This window comes from Myotis myotis, unplaced genomic scaffold, assembly GCF_014108235.1.
Source record: "Myotis myotis isolate mMyoMyo1 unplaced genomic scaffold, mMyoMyo1.p scaffold_m19_p_8, whole genome shotgun sequence".
NCBI classification, from domain to species: Eukaryota; Metazoa; Chordata; class Mammalia; order Chiroptera; family Vespertilionidae; genus Myotis; species Myotis myotis.
The window spans coordinates 68,750,123-68,764,638 of record NW_023416390.1 but is presented as its reverse complement, the minus strand read 5'-3'; the positions used below and the strand labels follow the sequence as shown (position 1 = coordinate 68,764,638).

General features: G+C 35.9%; 1 protein-coding gene across 2 annotated transcripts in view; it reads right to left on the bottom strand.

Annotated features, from left to right (window-relative positions):
• GTDC1 (glycosyltransferase like domain containing 1) overlaps positions 1-14,516 on the bottom strand; it is a 313,164-nt gene that overhangs the window by 287,020 nt on the left and 11,628 nt on the right. Inside the window, exon 1 of one of the 2 annotated variants that reach the window (XM_036320157.1) lies at positions 9,716-9,761. The exons of the other annotated variant lie outside the window; for it this stretch is intronic. The gene's annotated coding sequence lies outside the window, so the exon portion shown is untranslated. Of the gene's footprint in view, positions 1-9,715; positions 9,762-14,516 lie in introns of those variants that run through there. 2 annotated transcript variants of the gene reach the window in all.

Here is a 14,516-nt window from a genome sequence, read left to right as displayed (position 1 = left end):
TTCTTTGTCTACTTTATACTCCAAGTCACCTATTGCTAAATAGTTGCTCCTGCCAACTACTCACATAAAATCCTCCCAAGCGATTGAAGAAGATATTCAAGACATTACTTGAAACGGAAGAGAGAAATGCTAACAATAAACACAAATAATTAGAACGGGCAAAATGATAAAATACTTCAAGGCTACAACAGTTGTTTTGTCCCATCACAGGGCAAAACCATACACCCCTATGGCCTTGCTTCACTGAGCACCCAGGAGGTGTTCAAGGCCAGCACTTTGCTTGGTACCCCATTCTAATGGAAAAACAAAACAAAATATAAAACTGGGTTACTAACCCTCCTTCCACAATGTACTGGCTGTATGACTTCTGTTCAGCTCTCTAAACTTCACTTTCCTCACAGGAAAATATTCAAGTTAGCAAACCTTTGTTACACATGTATTATGTACCAGAGAATGTGGTAATAAGGACTTTACATACATTATATAATTTAATAACAAGTTTACCAAGTAGGTATTAGTATTATTTATACCCCAAAATTATGGAACTTACCCAAGATTTAAAAGCCAGTACACGGAATCAGAATTTAAACTCAAGTTTTCAAATTCCAAAATCAATGCTCTTTCCTTATTCCACAAAATATGATTCCTGGTCTGCCCTCCCTCTGTCCCTCTATATCTCCCTTCCTCCCTTCCTCCGTCTTCTCCTCCCTTCCTTCTTGCTTCCTTCCTCTTTCCTCCCGACTTCCCTCCCTCTTTCCTTCCCTCCTATCTGTCTCTGTCTGTCTTTCTCATTTTCTTTGAGAGAAAGCTTACTTTCCTACTATAGAGCTAGAGGTTAACTAGCATGTACAGTTTTCCTGAGTGACTACCAGGTACATAGCATTCTGCCATACATCAGAAAGAAAAGGATTAAATTTTTTAAATTTAAAAATAAAGTAATGAAGCTAGATGGAGACACACATTTTGCAAACCATAGGGACGCATATGATTTAGTTCTAAACTGATGAGTCAAAAACAGAAGTAACTCAAAAGTTCATGAAATTGGAGCTCAGAGACCAAGGCATGATGCCAGAAGGAAGTATGGCTTATCCTGAAACGGGGTGAAAAGTCTGTCCTGCACCAGGGAGAAACAGGGTTAGAGAAAATGTGGAAAACAAACCTAAGTAAGCTAAATGGGTCCAGATCATGACTTAGAGTAAGAAGAATTTAACTTTACTATAGTAAAAATGTGTTTTGTCACAAAATATTTTTGATGCACTAACAGTGAAAAGGTAAAGTTAAAATCAAATCATAGTTATTTATTCTTTTTATTGATTTTTAGAGAGAGAAAGGGGAGAGAAAGGGGGAGAGAAAAGAGAGAGAGAGAGAGAGATCTATTGTTCCACCTATTTATTGGTTGGTTGATTCTTGTATGTGCCCTGACCGGGTATCAAACTCGCAACCTTGGTGTATCTGGAAGATGCTCTAATCAACTGAGTTACCTGGCCAGTGCTCTTACATACTTATTCTTGGGAAAAAATAATCAACCTAGGACTGGGGGGAGGAGGGGCAAGGGGAAGAAGTCATTTTTATTACTAGAAGTGTTATGATCCATTCTTTACTAGTGTACCATGGGCTATTCACACACATTGCACAGTATTTTCAATCATTTACTAATCCAACCAACACTGATCACATTGAGTTAGCACCAAGGACAAAAAGATAAAGAACATACTGACCTAGGGTACATGAGCATTTACGTAAGAAGCAGAGTGCCAAATGTTTTATGCAGCATGTAAAGAAATTATTAGGAATTCATAAGGCCACTATAGACAGATCAGTTCTTAGGAATGACTTGTGAAATTCCTGCAAGTCAATGAGGCATAAGCGAGGCAAAGTGTTCCACATATAACATGCGAGTACTTTGTTGATACTACCTACCATCACTATCATCATCACTATCATCAGCTCACAAGTGGAGCAATCCAGCTCCATCCACATTCAGACGTACAGCCAAGAAAGGCAGGCAAACATAAAATCTAGAGGTAAGCTTTTTAACATTCATATTAGTCATTTCATTTTTCGCTAAAGACTAATGAATAACTGCTCAGAAACCCACTGGAAGATTCTACCTATGCATTAATGAAGGAAAATGTGAGGCACAGTGGACTGACTGAATTCACTAGCACCTCAAGTTGCCAGCTCTGTCAATGAGAGTCCAATGCTGAATAATATCTTCTTTAGTTGTACTATAATCTGACAGCTCCACAATGCCCATTTGTTTCTAAGAACCAATTTAAGAAGTACGGATATCCGCCATACAATGCTTAACTGATGAGATGCTAGGGTTGTATTTTCTCTCAGAATAAATGTGAACTGAATTTGCAATATTAGAAATTATAACATTTTTCAAACTGAATAGATTTAAGAATCAGTAATATATCTTTTACAAGGCTGTTTATTAATGACTTATACAAATATAATAAAAGAACTAAATCTCAGAGTTAAAAACTACTTGCAAGGTCACCTGGTAAAACACTACCTTCTATCCCAGTGATGGCGAACCTTTTGAGCTCGGCGTGTCAGCATTTTGAAAAACCCTAACTTAATTCTGGTGCTGTGTCACATATAGAAATTTTTTGATATTTGCAACCATAGTAAAACAAAGATTTATATTTTTGATATTTGTTTTATATATTTAAATGCCACTTAACAAAGAAAAATCAACCAAAAAAATGAGTTCGCGTGTCACCTCTGACACGCGTGTCATAGGTTCGCCATCACTGCTCTAGCCACATAGTATCTAGGACACAGATAGTGTTTAAACTAAAATAAGGGCAAAAAAGACCTCTAAGTACTTGTGTAATAGATGCCTTTGGCCCCAATATATCCACTTCACATCCACTACTGTATTTCACTAAAATTCATCTCAGCCTTTAATAATATAAACTGTGTATGACAATATGGAAGGACTGAAAGGTTGATAATTAAGAGTCGTTCAATTTCAACTAAAGAGAAAATGAACAAATGGGACTACATCAAAATAAAAAGCTTCTGCACAGCAAAAGAAACCATCAACAAAACAACGAGAAAACCCACTGTGTGGGAAAACATATTTGCCAATGTCATATCTGATAAGGGCCTAATCTCCAAAATTTATAGGGAACTCATACAACTTAACAAAAGGAAGATAAACAATCCAATCAAAAAATGGGCAAAGGACCTAAATAGACACCTTTCAAAAGAGGACATTCAGAAAGCCAAGAGACATATGAAAACATGCTCAAAGTCACTAATCATCCGAGAGATGCAAATCAAAACAACAATGAGGTACCATCTCACACCTGTCAGACTGGCTATCATCAACAAATCAACAAACGATAAGTGCTGGAGAGGATGTGGAGAAAAAGGAACACTTGTGCACTGCTGGTGGGAATGCAGACTGGTGCAGCCACTGTGGAAGACAGTATGGAGTTTCCTTAAAAAACTGAAAATGGAACTCCCATTTGACCCTGTGATCCCACTTCTAGGAATATATCCCAAGAAACCAGAAACACCAATCAGAAAGGATATATGCACCCCCATGTTCATAGCAGCACAATTCACCATAGCTAAGATCTGGAAACAGCCTAAGTGCCCATCAGTAGATGAATGGATTAGAAAACTGTGGTACATCTACACGATGGAATACTATGCTGCTCTAAAAAGGAAGGAACTCTTACCATTTGCAACGTCATGGATGGAACTGGAAAACATTATGCTAAGTGAAATAAGCCAGTCAATGAAGGAAAAATACCACATGATCTCACTCATTCATGGATAATAGAGACCATTATAAACTTTTGAACAATAATAGATACAGAGGCAGAGCTGCCTCAAACAGATTGTCAAACTGCAGCAGGAAGGCCGGGGAGGGTTGGGGGGCAGGAGGTAGGGGGGTAAGAGATCAACTAAAGGACTTGTATGCATGCATATAAGCATAACCAGTGGACATAAGACATTGGGGGATAGGGGAGGCTAGGGGACTGTCTAGGGCGGGGGGATAAAATGGACACATATGTAATACCCTTTGTAATACTTTAAGCAATAAAAAAAATTAAAATTAAAAAAAAAAAAGAACAAGTGACAAAAAAAAAAAAAAGAGTCGTTCAATTTCAATAAAAAGTAGTTGGTATAAAATCATCTTTTAAAATATTCAGACCATGCCATCCAGATACCCACATGCACTTGGATCTACACACAGTAAAGAACATGTTTAAATGTACTGAAGCTGTACCTGCTGTCAAGAAACAAAAAAGTTGTGAAGGTAGATCAAACACAACTTTGCCCTGAGTGTCATATTACTGTTTCCCACTAACGCTGTCCTAAAAGTTAACAGTCAATGTAATCCAAAGGTTTCTCTTTATTTCTATATTTAAATCATCACAGGTTTGATCAAGCATGCAAATCCCCACAGGCTCAGGGTTCCCATCAAAATGTCTTACAGGAACATTAAAAATTGAATGGGCGTAAACAACTCTGACAGAGCGCAGCTCATGACAGCATCGCTGTGATCTTTGTGTTTCATGTGCAGCCACTCTGGGGAAGCTTGCAAGGGAATATGAGCAACTAATTACTGCCTTTTGCTTGAGGGCAGGTGTGCTGATCTCTACAGGTGTCTCCGCGGCAGTGTTCTGCCCACTGCATCGCCTCTTGAAGACATTCAGGGTAAGGGCTTGCTGAAGCCTTGCAAAACATCTGATAGAATACCAGACAGTTGAATGTTCAGGAAGAAACATGGTGTGACTTTTCCTTAAAAATACCACTTAGGAGAAATAGCAGCTGGAAAAGTTTTAAATCAGTGGTTCTCAACCTTCTGGCCCTTTAAATACAGTTCTTCATGTTGTGACCCAACCATAAAATTATGTTCGTTGTTACTTCATAACTGTAATGTTGCTACTGTTATGAATCATAATATAAATATCTGATATGCAGGATGGTCTTAGGAGACCCCTGTGAAAGGGTCGTTCAACCACCAAAAGGGTCGCGACCCACAGGTTGAGAACCGCTGCTTTAGACGGTTTGTAAAAGAACACTATAAGACAGTATAAAAAGTAATATAAAATCGTATCTATCAACCACAAACATTTAACATGGATACCAATGTAGTCTGAATGAGTACAGGAAGTTTTTCAAAGAAAACCCTGTTAATTTCTAAACAAGAAATTTAAAAGAAAATTTTAATTAAATAATAATCTTATGTAGGTCGATCTTTTTTTCATTCAGGAAAGACTGTAGCTAGAACAGGGTATAAAATTCTAGAAGATCCAGAAAATTTTTGAAAAATGATCCACGGTGGAAAATTAGCAAACAAAACAGTCATCTGATGACAGGGGAGGTATATATTCCATTTACATATGATGCCATTTGCAGGACTCATGGTCCTTAAATCTTTCCCATAATACTTGGAAAGAAGTATGCTTACTAATGAAGAGACACAAAATCCAGAGGCAAACATCCCCCCTGCCGCCACTTGCTACCTGCATGATCTTGGGCAAGAAATTTGACTTGTGCTTCAATTTCCTCATCTGATGATAAACAAGACCCACCTCATCAAGGGTGTTTTAAAGTACTTGGGCCAGGGCAAGCATATAGTAAGTGCTCAATAAATTGTAATTAACATTATGAAATTTCTAAAATACAGTAGTCTCTTGTTCTGGTAGAGCACTAGCCAATCGAAAAGTATCTTGAAAAGTTAATATTCATCAGTCCTATGTTATTCAGAACTTTGTAATATGGTGCACATTTTTAAATAAAATATATATTGCCTGGCTTTTGAGCAATCAATCAAAAACCACACAAACAACATTTAATCAATTCTTGACTTTTTCTGAATGATCAGTCATCTTAGTGAAAATATTTTATTTTTAATACTACAATTTTGTGGAGGAACTAGTTGTGCTTCATAACAATGAAGTAGGAGAATTCTAATAATATTTCAAACTTCATCTACTTGGGAAAGAATATCTTTCTGGCAATATCAAGGTTAACATTCTTAGGGGATGTATTTTCTCAGAATAAAGAAATGCCTATAAATGATAATAAAAGAATGTTATCAATTATTTTTATTCAAAATTCCCCATTTTAGTGTTTTTCTTTAAACAAATGGAATTAAGATATTCCAGATCATTATTAATATGAACCATCAGTTATGAAACCAAAACATCACTGGTCTTTAAAAAAATTGTTTCAGACTATTCTCAAAGGAACCAAATGGGAGGAAGGAGAAATTAGAACAAAATGCATACAACAATGTATTAAAATAAGAGTATTTTCAAAGTTAAGAATGATTAGACCCATGGGGATGATGAGAATACAATTATTTGAAAGTAATATCCCTCCAACTCTTAGCAGACTGTTACATCTGAGGCTGATTTCTCCAAATGCGGACGCTGCAATAACCTTCTCTTCTCTCTTCCGTTAATTCCTTCTTCCTCCTGCCCATCCCCCAGGCTTCAATGGCATCCCAACCACCATAAATGTTAAGAACTGACCTGTTGTGCTTTAACACAGACCTAATGTGTCACTCCCATATGAGAAGATCTATTCTAATGGGGGTGGGGATGACAGGCACACAGATAATTAAAGAGGTATGTGTGCGCACGTGAACGCATGTGTGAATACATGGATGTGTATGCAACACACAAACTACTAAGAGAGAATAAACGAGAGCTCAATCATTTTGCCTAACATAAGTTAAGGAAGGCTTCATACAACTGGTGACAGCTGGATGAAAAAGTGCCTACAAAACAGATTCAAAGCTCCAGGCCAGAAGCACCCATTACAGAGCCTCAATCTGCTATGTTCCAACTGCATCCCACACTCTCCTCACATGGATGTCCTCATTCTCTAAACACAATGGACACTGCTATCAGCTGGCCTCTGTTCAACCCTCTCCCTTGAATCCCTTTTTTATCTTCCCCACCTTGAAAGTTTTAAAAATATGATACCCTCCCACCCAGATGTTCTACTTCTACTTACTTTCCTATACAGTTAAACCAATGGCATCCAAACCACCATGAATATTAGAAACTGAATCAAAAGACTTTAGACTTTACAGCTGTGAGCAGGAAGACAATGCTAATTCAAAAATTCTGAAAGACAGTGATTTTCAATTTAAAATTTAATTATTCAGGCAACATATCAATCAAGTGAGAAAACTGAGTAAGTATATTTTATTCTTTCTCACACACCCTTTCTTAGGAAAGGTTGAGCATCGAGCTATGAACCAGGAGGCCATGTTTGATTCCTGGTCAGGACACATGCCCAGGTTGCAGGCTTGATCCCCAGTCGGGGACGTGCATGAGGCAGCCAATCAATGACTCTCTCTCATCATTGATGTTTCTATCTCTCTCCTCTCTCTCCCTCTCCCTTCCTCTCTGAAATCAATATATATATATTTATTGAAATATATATATATATATATATAGACTAATAAATGAAGCAGCACAAATTCTACAAACAGAACTTTTCTGGGAAAAAGGCAGAAAACTCCACTCATTATAACATGCAAAGAATTCCTAACTCTTTCCTATATAAAGGAACCGAAGTTCAGTCCACTTGATAAAAAGTCATAAAAGAATTCAAAGAGCTCATCTTGGTGGAGCTATTTTCTCTATGATAACAACCACTACTTTTCAGCATGCATTTAGAATAGATCATGTGTGAGTAAGAGGAGCCACAAAGAACAGAAAGGTATGAAGAGCTATTTTATCCACCCTCACTGTCCCATCCCCAGAGGTCTGAGCAGGAGGGCATAAGGACATGGCAAATAGCCTTCACAGAGCAAGGTTAAATTGTCTTTTGAGTGATAACTATGAAATAAGGAGGAAATTAAATTCTAATGGGATTGGACCTGTAGACTTTTATTTCTCAAATTGTTTATCAACTTTTAAAAGCAAACAAGGAGATAACAGTTTAACTACAAAAGGGCAAAGGATAATTTGCTTTGCAACATAATGTGTCATGAGTTAATCTATATATTAAGTTCCATACAATACTGATTTACGTTATTACAGAGAGGAGACAAGGCAGGAAATCTTAAAACCAAAAATGGTGCATGATCCCAACTGAACTTTATTTGAGCATCTCAAAAATTTTACTACAATAAAACATATTGTTTACTTTACAAAATATCAATTTACCATCCATTTTTAATACCGTACCTTCTGCATTTAGCAAAACACACTACAAAGAATTCTAGAAAATACAAACCAATTAACAATATAGAAAGCAGATCAAGTGCCTGAGACCTGAGATGGGGGTGGGGGTGGGGGGAGTGTTGATGTCAAGAGGGCACAAGGGAGCTTGCCGGCGTGACAGAAACGCTCAGAATCATAGCAGTGGTCACAGTTACACAGCTGTATGCGTTTGTCAAAGTTCATCACATTGTTCACTAAAATGGGTACAACTTATTATAAGTAAATTATACCTGAATAAAATTGAAATAATAATATACTCATAACAGTTGGTCATGGCTGACAATCATTCCAATTACCTAAAGACTTTTCCTTTTCTTTTTTTTAATTGATTTTTGAGAGAAAGGAAGGGAGAAAGATGGATCTGAGAGAGAAACATCAATCGGCTGCCTTCCATATGCTCCCCGACTAGGGATCAAACTTGCAACCCAGGTATATGCCCTGACCAGGAACTGAACCAGTGACCCTTCGGTGCTTACACTCAGCCAACTGAGCCACACCAGCCAGGGCTTACCTGAAGACTTTTATTGCAAATTTATTGTGTTTCTCACACAAAAGTTTAAAGATACCATCAGTAGAAACCAGCAAAGTGCTAGCAATAGTTTCCAGTTATCAGTCATCATAACTTTAATGGCTTCAATGCACTGCCATCTACACTGTACTTACCACATATTACTTTGTGTTACTTTAAATTATTTTCTCCTGAATTGGGCTTTAAGTAAAAAAAAAAAAAAAAAAAAAAAAAAAAAAAAAAAAAGTGCCATGTATTTATAAGCATCTTCCAAAATCTAGCTCAATTCACTTCATAAACTAAAGTGTTTATATACATTGATTTCCACCATAAAAAATTTCAAATAAGTAATTATGTCTTAACACTAAACAAGCAATAGTTTTTTAAAAAATATAATAATAGCTATAATGATTCCTCATACTGGACAATGTTACCTTAGAAGATTAATAGAGACTTTTCATAGTCATATTTAAATAATTATTTCATATTTGAAAAAGTGAAATTCTTTAAAAGGTATTAAATAATCAACATGAACTTACAAAAAAGCTACTGTATAAAACCCTAGTTTTTTAAAGTGGAAATATTACAATTTTATTTCTTTCCATAGTGACAGTTACCATTACATACAAAATTTACTAAAATGACCACCAATAATGTATCTATTTCTAAAAATAACATGACATATTTCACACTTAATAATAGAAATTGGTGTAAGATTACTTGATTCACAAATCTTAAAAAAAATCGAAGGAACAGGAGAGAGCCAGAGATAGACCTATACTAATAGAGTCAACTGATCTTTGACAAAGAAAGGATCAGATTTTTTAACAGATGTTGATGGACATCAACATGCAAAAATCTGAATTTAGATATAGACCTTATACCCCTCATACAAAAACACAAAAACTCAGAGTGGATCATAGACCTAAATTTAAAATGCAAAACTATAAAACACCTGGAAGATAATATATGAGACAATGTAGCTGACCTTGATTTGGACATGACCTTGAGATATAACACCAAAGGTACAATCCTGAAAAAAAAAAATTGATAATTTTGATTTCATTAAAATTAAAAACTTCTGCTTTTTAATTTTTTTAGGGGGGGGCGGGGCTTTAAAAGGCATTGTCAAGAAAATAAGAAGATAATACCCACACTGGGAGGAATATTTACAAAAAGACATATATGATAGAGGACTCATCCAAAGCATAAAAAGAACTCTTAAAACTCCACAATAAAGAAACAACATAATTTAAAAATGAACAAAAAGTCTGAACAGATATCTCACCAAAGATGATAAACAGATGACAAATAAGCATATGTAAATGCTGGACAACATATGTTGTTAGGGAATTGTAAATTAAAATAATGAGATGCCACTACACACTTATTAGAATGACTAAAATCCAAAAAAAAACACACCAAAAAACAAAAAACAAAAACCACTGACAAACACCAAACACCGGTACTGAAGAGGATGTAAAGCAACAGGAACTCTCACTCATTTTTCAGTGGGACTGCAAAATGGTACAGCCACTTTGAAAGACAGTTTGGCAATTTTTCACAAAACTAAAACTGAACATACTCTTCCCATACAATCCAGCAATCATGCTCCTTGGTATTTATTGAAATAATCTGAAAATATATGTCCACGCAATAACCTGCACACAAAGGTTTACAGCAGTTTTGGCAGAATTGCCAAAACTTGGAAGTAGCCAACATGTCCTTCAAAAAGTAATTAGATAAGAGAAAGACATGATCTCATTTATTTGTGGAATCTAATAAACAAAATAAAAATATGAACAAAATAGATCCAGAGACATGGAACCATGGGACAGACTGACGAATCTCAGAGGGGAAGAAAAAGGAGATTAACCAAAAAGCTTATATGTATATCTGCATAACCCATGGACACAGACAGTAGTGCAGTAAAGGCCTGGGGGGCGGGAGGGGAGAAGTGGGTCAATAGGGGGGAAAAGGTGACATGTATAATACTTTCAACAATAGAGATAATTTTTTTTAAAAAGATAAAAATAAAAAGTAACTAGATAAACAAACTGTAGTACACCATATGATGGAATATTATTCAGCACTAAAATGAAATGAGCTATCAAGCCATGAAAAAATTTAAATGCATATTGCTAAGTGAAAGAAGCCAATATGAAAAGGCTACCTACTGTATGATTCCAACTATATGACATTCTAAAACAAGCAAGACTATGGAGATAATAAAAACACCAGTAGTTTCCAGGGGTTCTTTGGGAGAGTGGGCAGATGGGATGAATAGGTAAATCGCAGGAGATATTTAGGGCAGGGAAGCTATTCTACATGATACTAGAAGGGCATTCATTGCACATTTGTCAAAACCCATAGACACGGGTGGGGAACATCCAACCATGAAATAATTTGTTCTGGCCCAGCCAGGGCATTAAGGGTGAGTTAATTAAATGTTTGCCCAAATATAGCAGGCTAATTTTTAAGTTGATAATTTTGTATGGCCTGTGAATGATGTTAAAACATATCCTAATGGCCCTTGGCAGAAAAAGGTTCCCCATTCCTGCCATAGAAAAAGGTTCCCCACTCCTGCCATAGAAGGTCTAAATTAAATTAGAGTGTACCCTAATTAAAACTAAGACTTGTTGATCATGATGTGTCAATGTTGGTTCATCAATTATGATTCATCAAATGTGCCACTGGTGGGGATTTGATGGTCAGGGAGGTTGGGGAAGGGGTGACCCTTCATACTTTCCATTCAATTTTGCTGTGAACCTAAAACTGCTCTAAAAATTAAAGTCTATTCATTATTTTTTATTCATACATAAGATTAAATATTAAGCAAGTTTAATTTAAACATGTAATTTTAAAAACAAAAATTAAAATGTAATAGAAGATCCTTTCCCAGTGGCTTCTTAACTATTTTCACAAAGAAACTACCCCAAATTCTTGACCATGATATTTTTTTATATGTTTATTGATGAGAGAGAGAAAGAGAGAGAGAGAGAGAGAGAGAGAGAGAGAGAGAGAGAGAGAGAGAGACATGGATGTGAGAAACATCAACCAGATGCTTCCCATACAATCTCCCACCAGGGATCAAAGCCAGGTGGCTTTATCCAGTAATCGAAACCGCAACTTTTGGTCTACAAGATGAGGCACACTGGCCAGGGCATTAACCATGATATTTTAAAAGTCTAAGAGCTGGATCATTTAGGAAACAATAAAAATTTAGAGGAGGGGGATGGTAAAAGAAAACTAAAAAGTGTTTGGTCTTAAACATTTCATAGATATAAGAATTTAGAAAGAGTGATCTAGAAAGAAAAAAAAAGCCAGGAGGTAAAAGTATACCAAAAAACTATCATTTAAACAAGGTGACTTGGGACAAAATATGTTAAATTACCAAAATATTTTAGGTTAAGTGAGCAAGACCATCTTTATAATAGATTTTTATTAAAGCTAAAATTAACTTTCAAATAATTCAAAATCAACTTTTTCAGTTAACTGTATATTAAATGTGAAGCTTTGTGACAGTTCTCCTCTTCCAATGGACTTTCACTCTCAATGATAAGACATAGTGAACACAGGAGAAATAGATATTAATCAGAAGTGATAAATGATTAGTTGGGAAAAGCATGGTTGATTGAAATATCTTTAGCCTTAATAATTTGAGGGAACAAAGATTCCATTAAATAAGGTAGTAAATATCACCACATTTTGCAAGGAAGATAAACAATTTTATTTTGGATGTGAACTTTGAGGTATTATAGGTATTTAGTAAACAGATGGAGCTCAGAAGTCAATGCCAAACTGCTAGTCTAAAAATCATTCCAAAATGGGATGATAGATGTTAACTAAACTTACTGTGGTAGTCACTTCATAATATATGTGAATCAAGTCATTATGCTGAATACCTTCAACATCCACAGTGCTGTATGTCAACTACATCTCAAAACCGAAAGTAGAAAACAAAAAAAAGATCATTAGAATAGAGGTGAAGATGAAAGACATGGGATTAGATAAAATCACTCAAAAAGAGAAAATTAAACTAGAGGAAATGGACTGAAAACAGGGTTTAGAAAAAGTTCCTAATGTAAGGGGTAGGTAGCTAAAGAGTGGGAGAGGGTAGAGAATGGGAAGGTAGAGAAAGAGAGGGTTGGAAGGAGGGAGAGAGAGCAAAAAAGGAGCCATCAGAGACAGTAAAACAAAACAAACAAAAAACTAAACTAAACTAAAAAACATGACAGAAGGAAGATACTTGTACCTGAGTCTTTAGTCCAGAGAGAAACTAAAAAAAAAAAAAAAAAAAAAAAAAAATCTTAACAAAAAGTGAATACCTCTCGTCAATGAAACAAAGACACAGCCACAACCACAAACCACAAACTATAAAAAAAAAAAAAAAAAAAAAAAAATTATGTATCTGGAATCTAAATGAGGAGTGATGCTAAGAGCTAAACCACGTCCCCTCAACAGGAAAAAAATGTCCCTAAAGTTGGGACAATTCTACTAGTAAAGCCCATTCAAGGAAACTCTGATTAGAGATATTATGTTTAAATATCTACCTGAGAGAATAAGAAACGTTTCTATAGAACATCATATCTATACTAGACAGAAAAACCAACATGACATTTTTATTATCAATGATCTAGTTTCCCAACTCAGAGAGACTGCCAAATGAGGTAAAAGAGAAGGGAAGCAGTTAGCACCAAACCAGGTACTACATAGACTCCGATGACCCACAGAATCTCAAGGTTACAGTGACCTTGACCGCACTGCAAGCTGAGGTGAGACATATCCCCAGAGCAAGGGAAATGTCTTGTGTGAAGGAGTGTTTTAAGAAAAAAAAAAAATCCAAAATGGAAGTACAAACTGATGCCATTGATCCCCTCTCTCAACTACTCCATGCTTGCATCTGGCCTCAAACATTTTTCAGGCAATACCTGTTCTTTAATAGGACTGAACACATAAAAAATGAGTTAGAGCCAGAAAAGAATCAGCAAAGAATTTATGTAGAACTACCAAAAATTGGTTGGAAGGATATAGGCAAGATGAAGAAAAGTTTTCCATGATCTTAAAGAAATTACAGAGAATATGAGCTATTGAAAAGTAAAGAGGCCCAAAGAAAAGAATAAAATATCTAAGAAAAGATATGACACTTTTTTAAAGTGATGAAAAGGCATATTGGAAGGCTAAAGAAAAAGCTGAAATAAAATAAGATTAAAGCTACAAAAACAACAAAAAACAGGCTACTTAGTACAAAACCAGTCAGGTAACTCCATCCTGTTTTCCACAGTAGCTGCACCAGTCTGCATTCCCACCAGCAGTGTGCTGGGGTTCCCTTTTCTCCACATCCTCACCAGCACTTGTTGCTTGTTGAGTTACAGGTGGCAGCCATTCTGGCAGGTGTGAGGTGATACCTCACTGTAGTTTTAATTTGCATCTCCTGATGTTCAGTGATGTTGACCATTTTTTCATATGTCTATGGACCATCTATATGTCCTCTTTGGAGAAGTGTCTATTCAGGTACTTTGCCCATTTTTTAATTGGATTGTTTGTCTTTCTGGTGTTGAGTTGTATAATTTCTTTACATATTTTGGGGAATTAACCCATTATCAGATGTATGTTATCCCATACAGTGGGTTTCCTTTTCATGTTGGTGATGGTTTCTTTGGCTGTGCAGAAGCTTTTTAATTTTATGTCATCCATATGTTTATTTTTTCCTTTGTTACCCTGCCCTAGAAGATATATCAGCAAAAATATTGCTACACAAAATGCCTGAGAATTTATGTTTTTTTTCT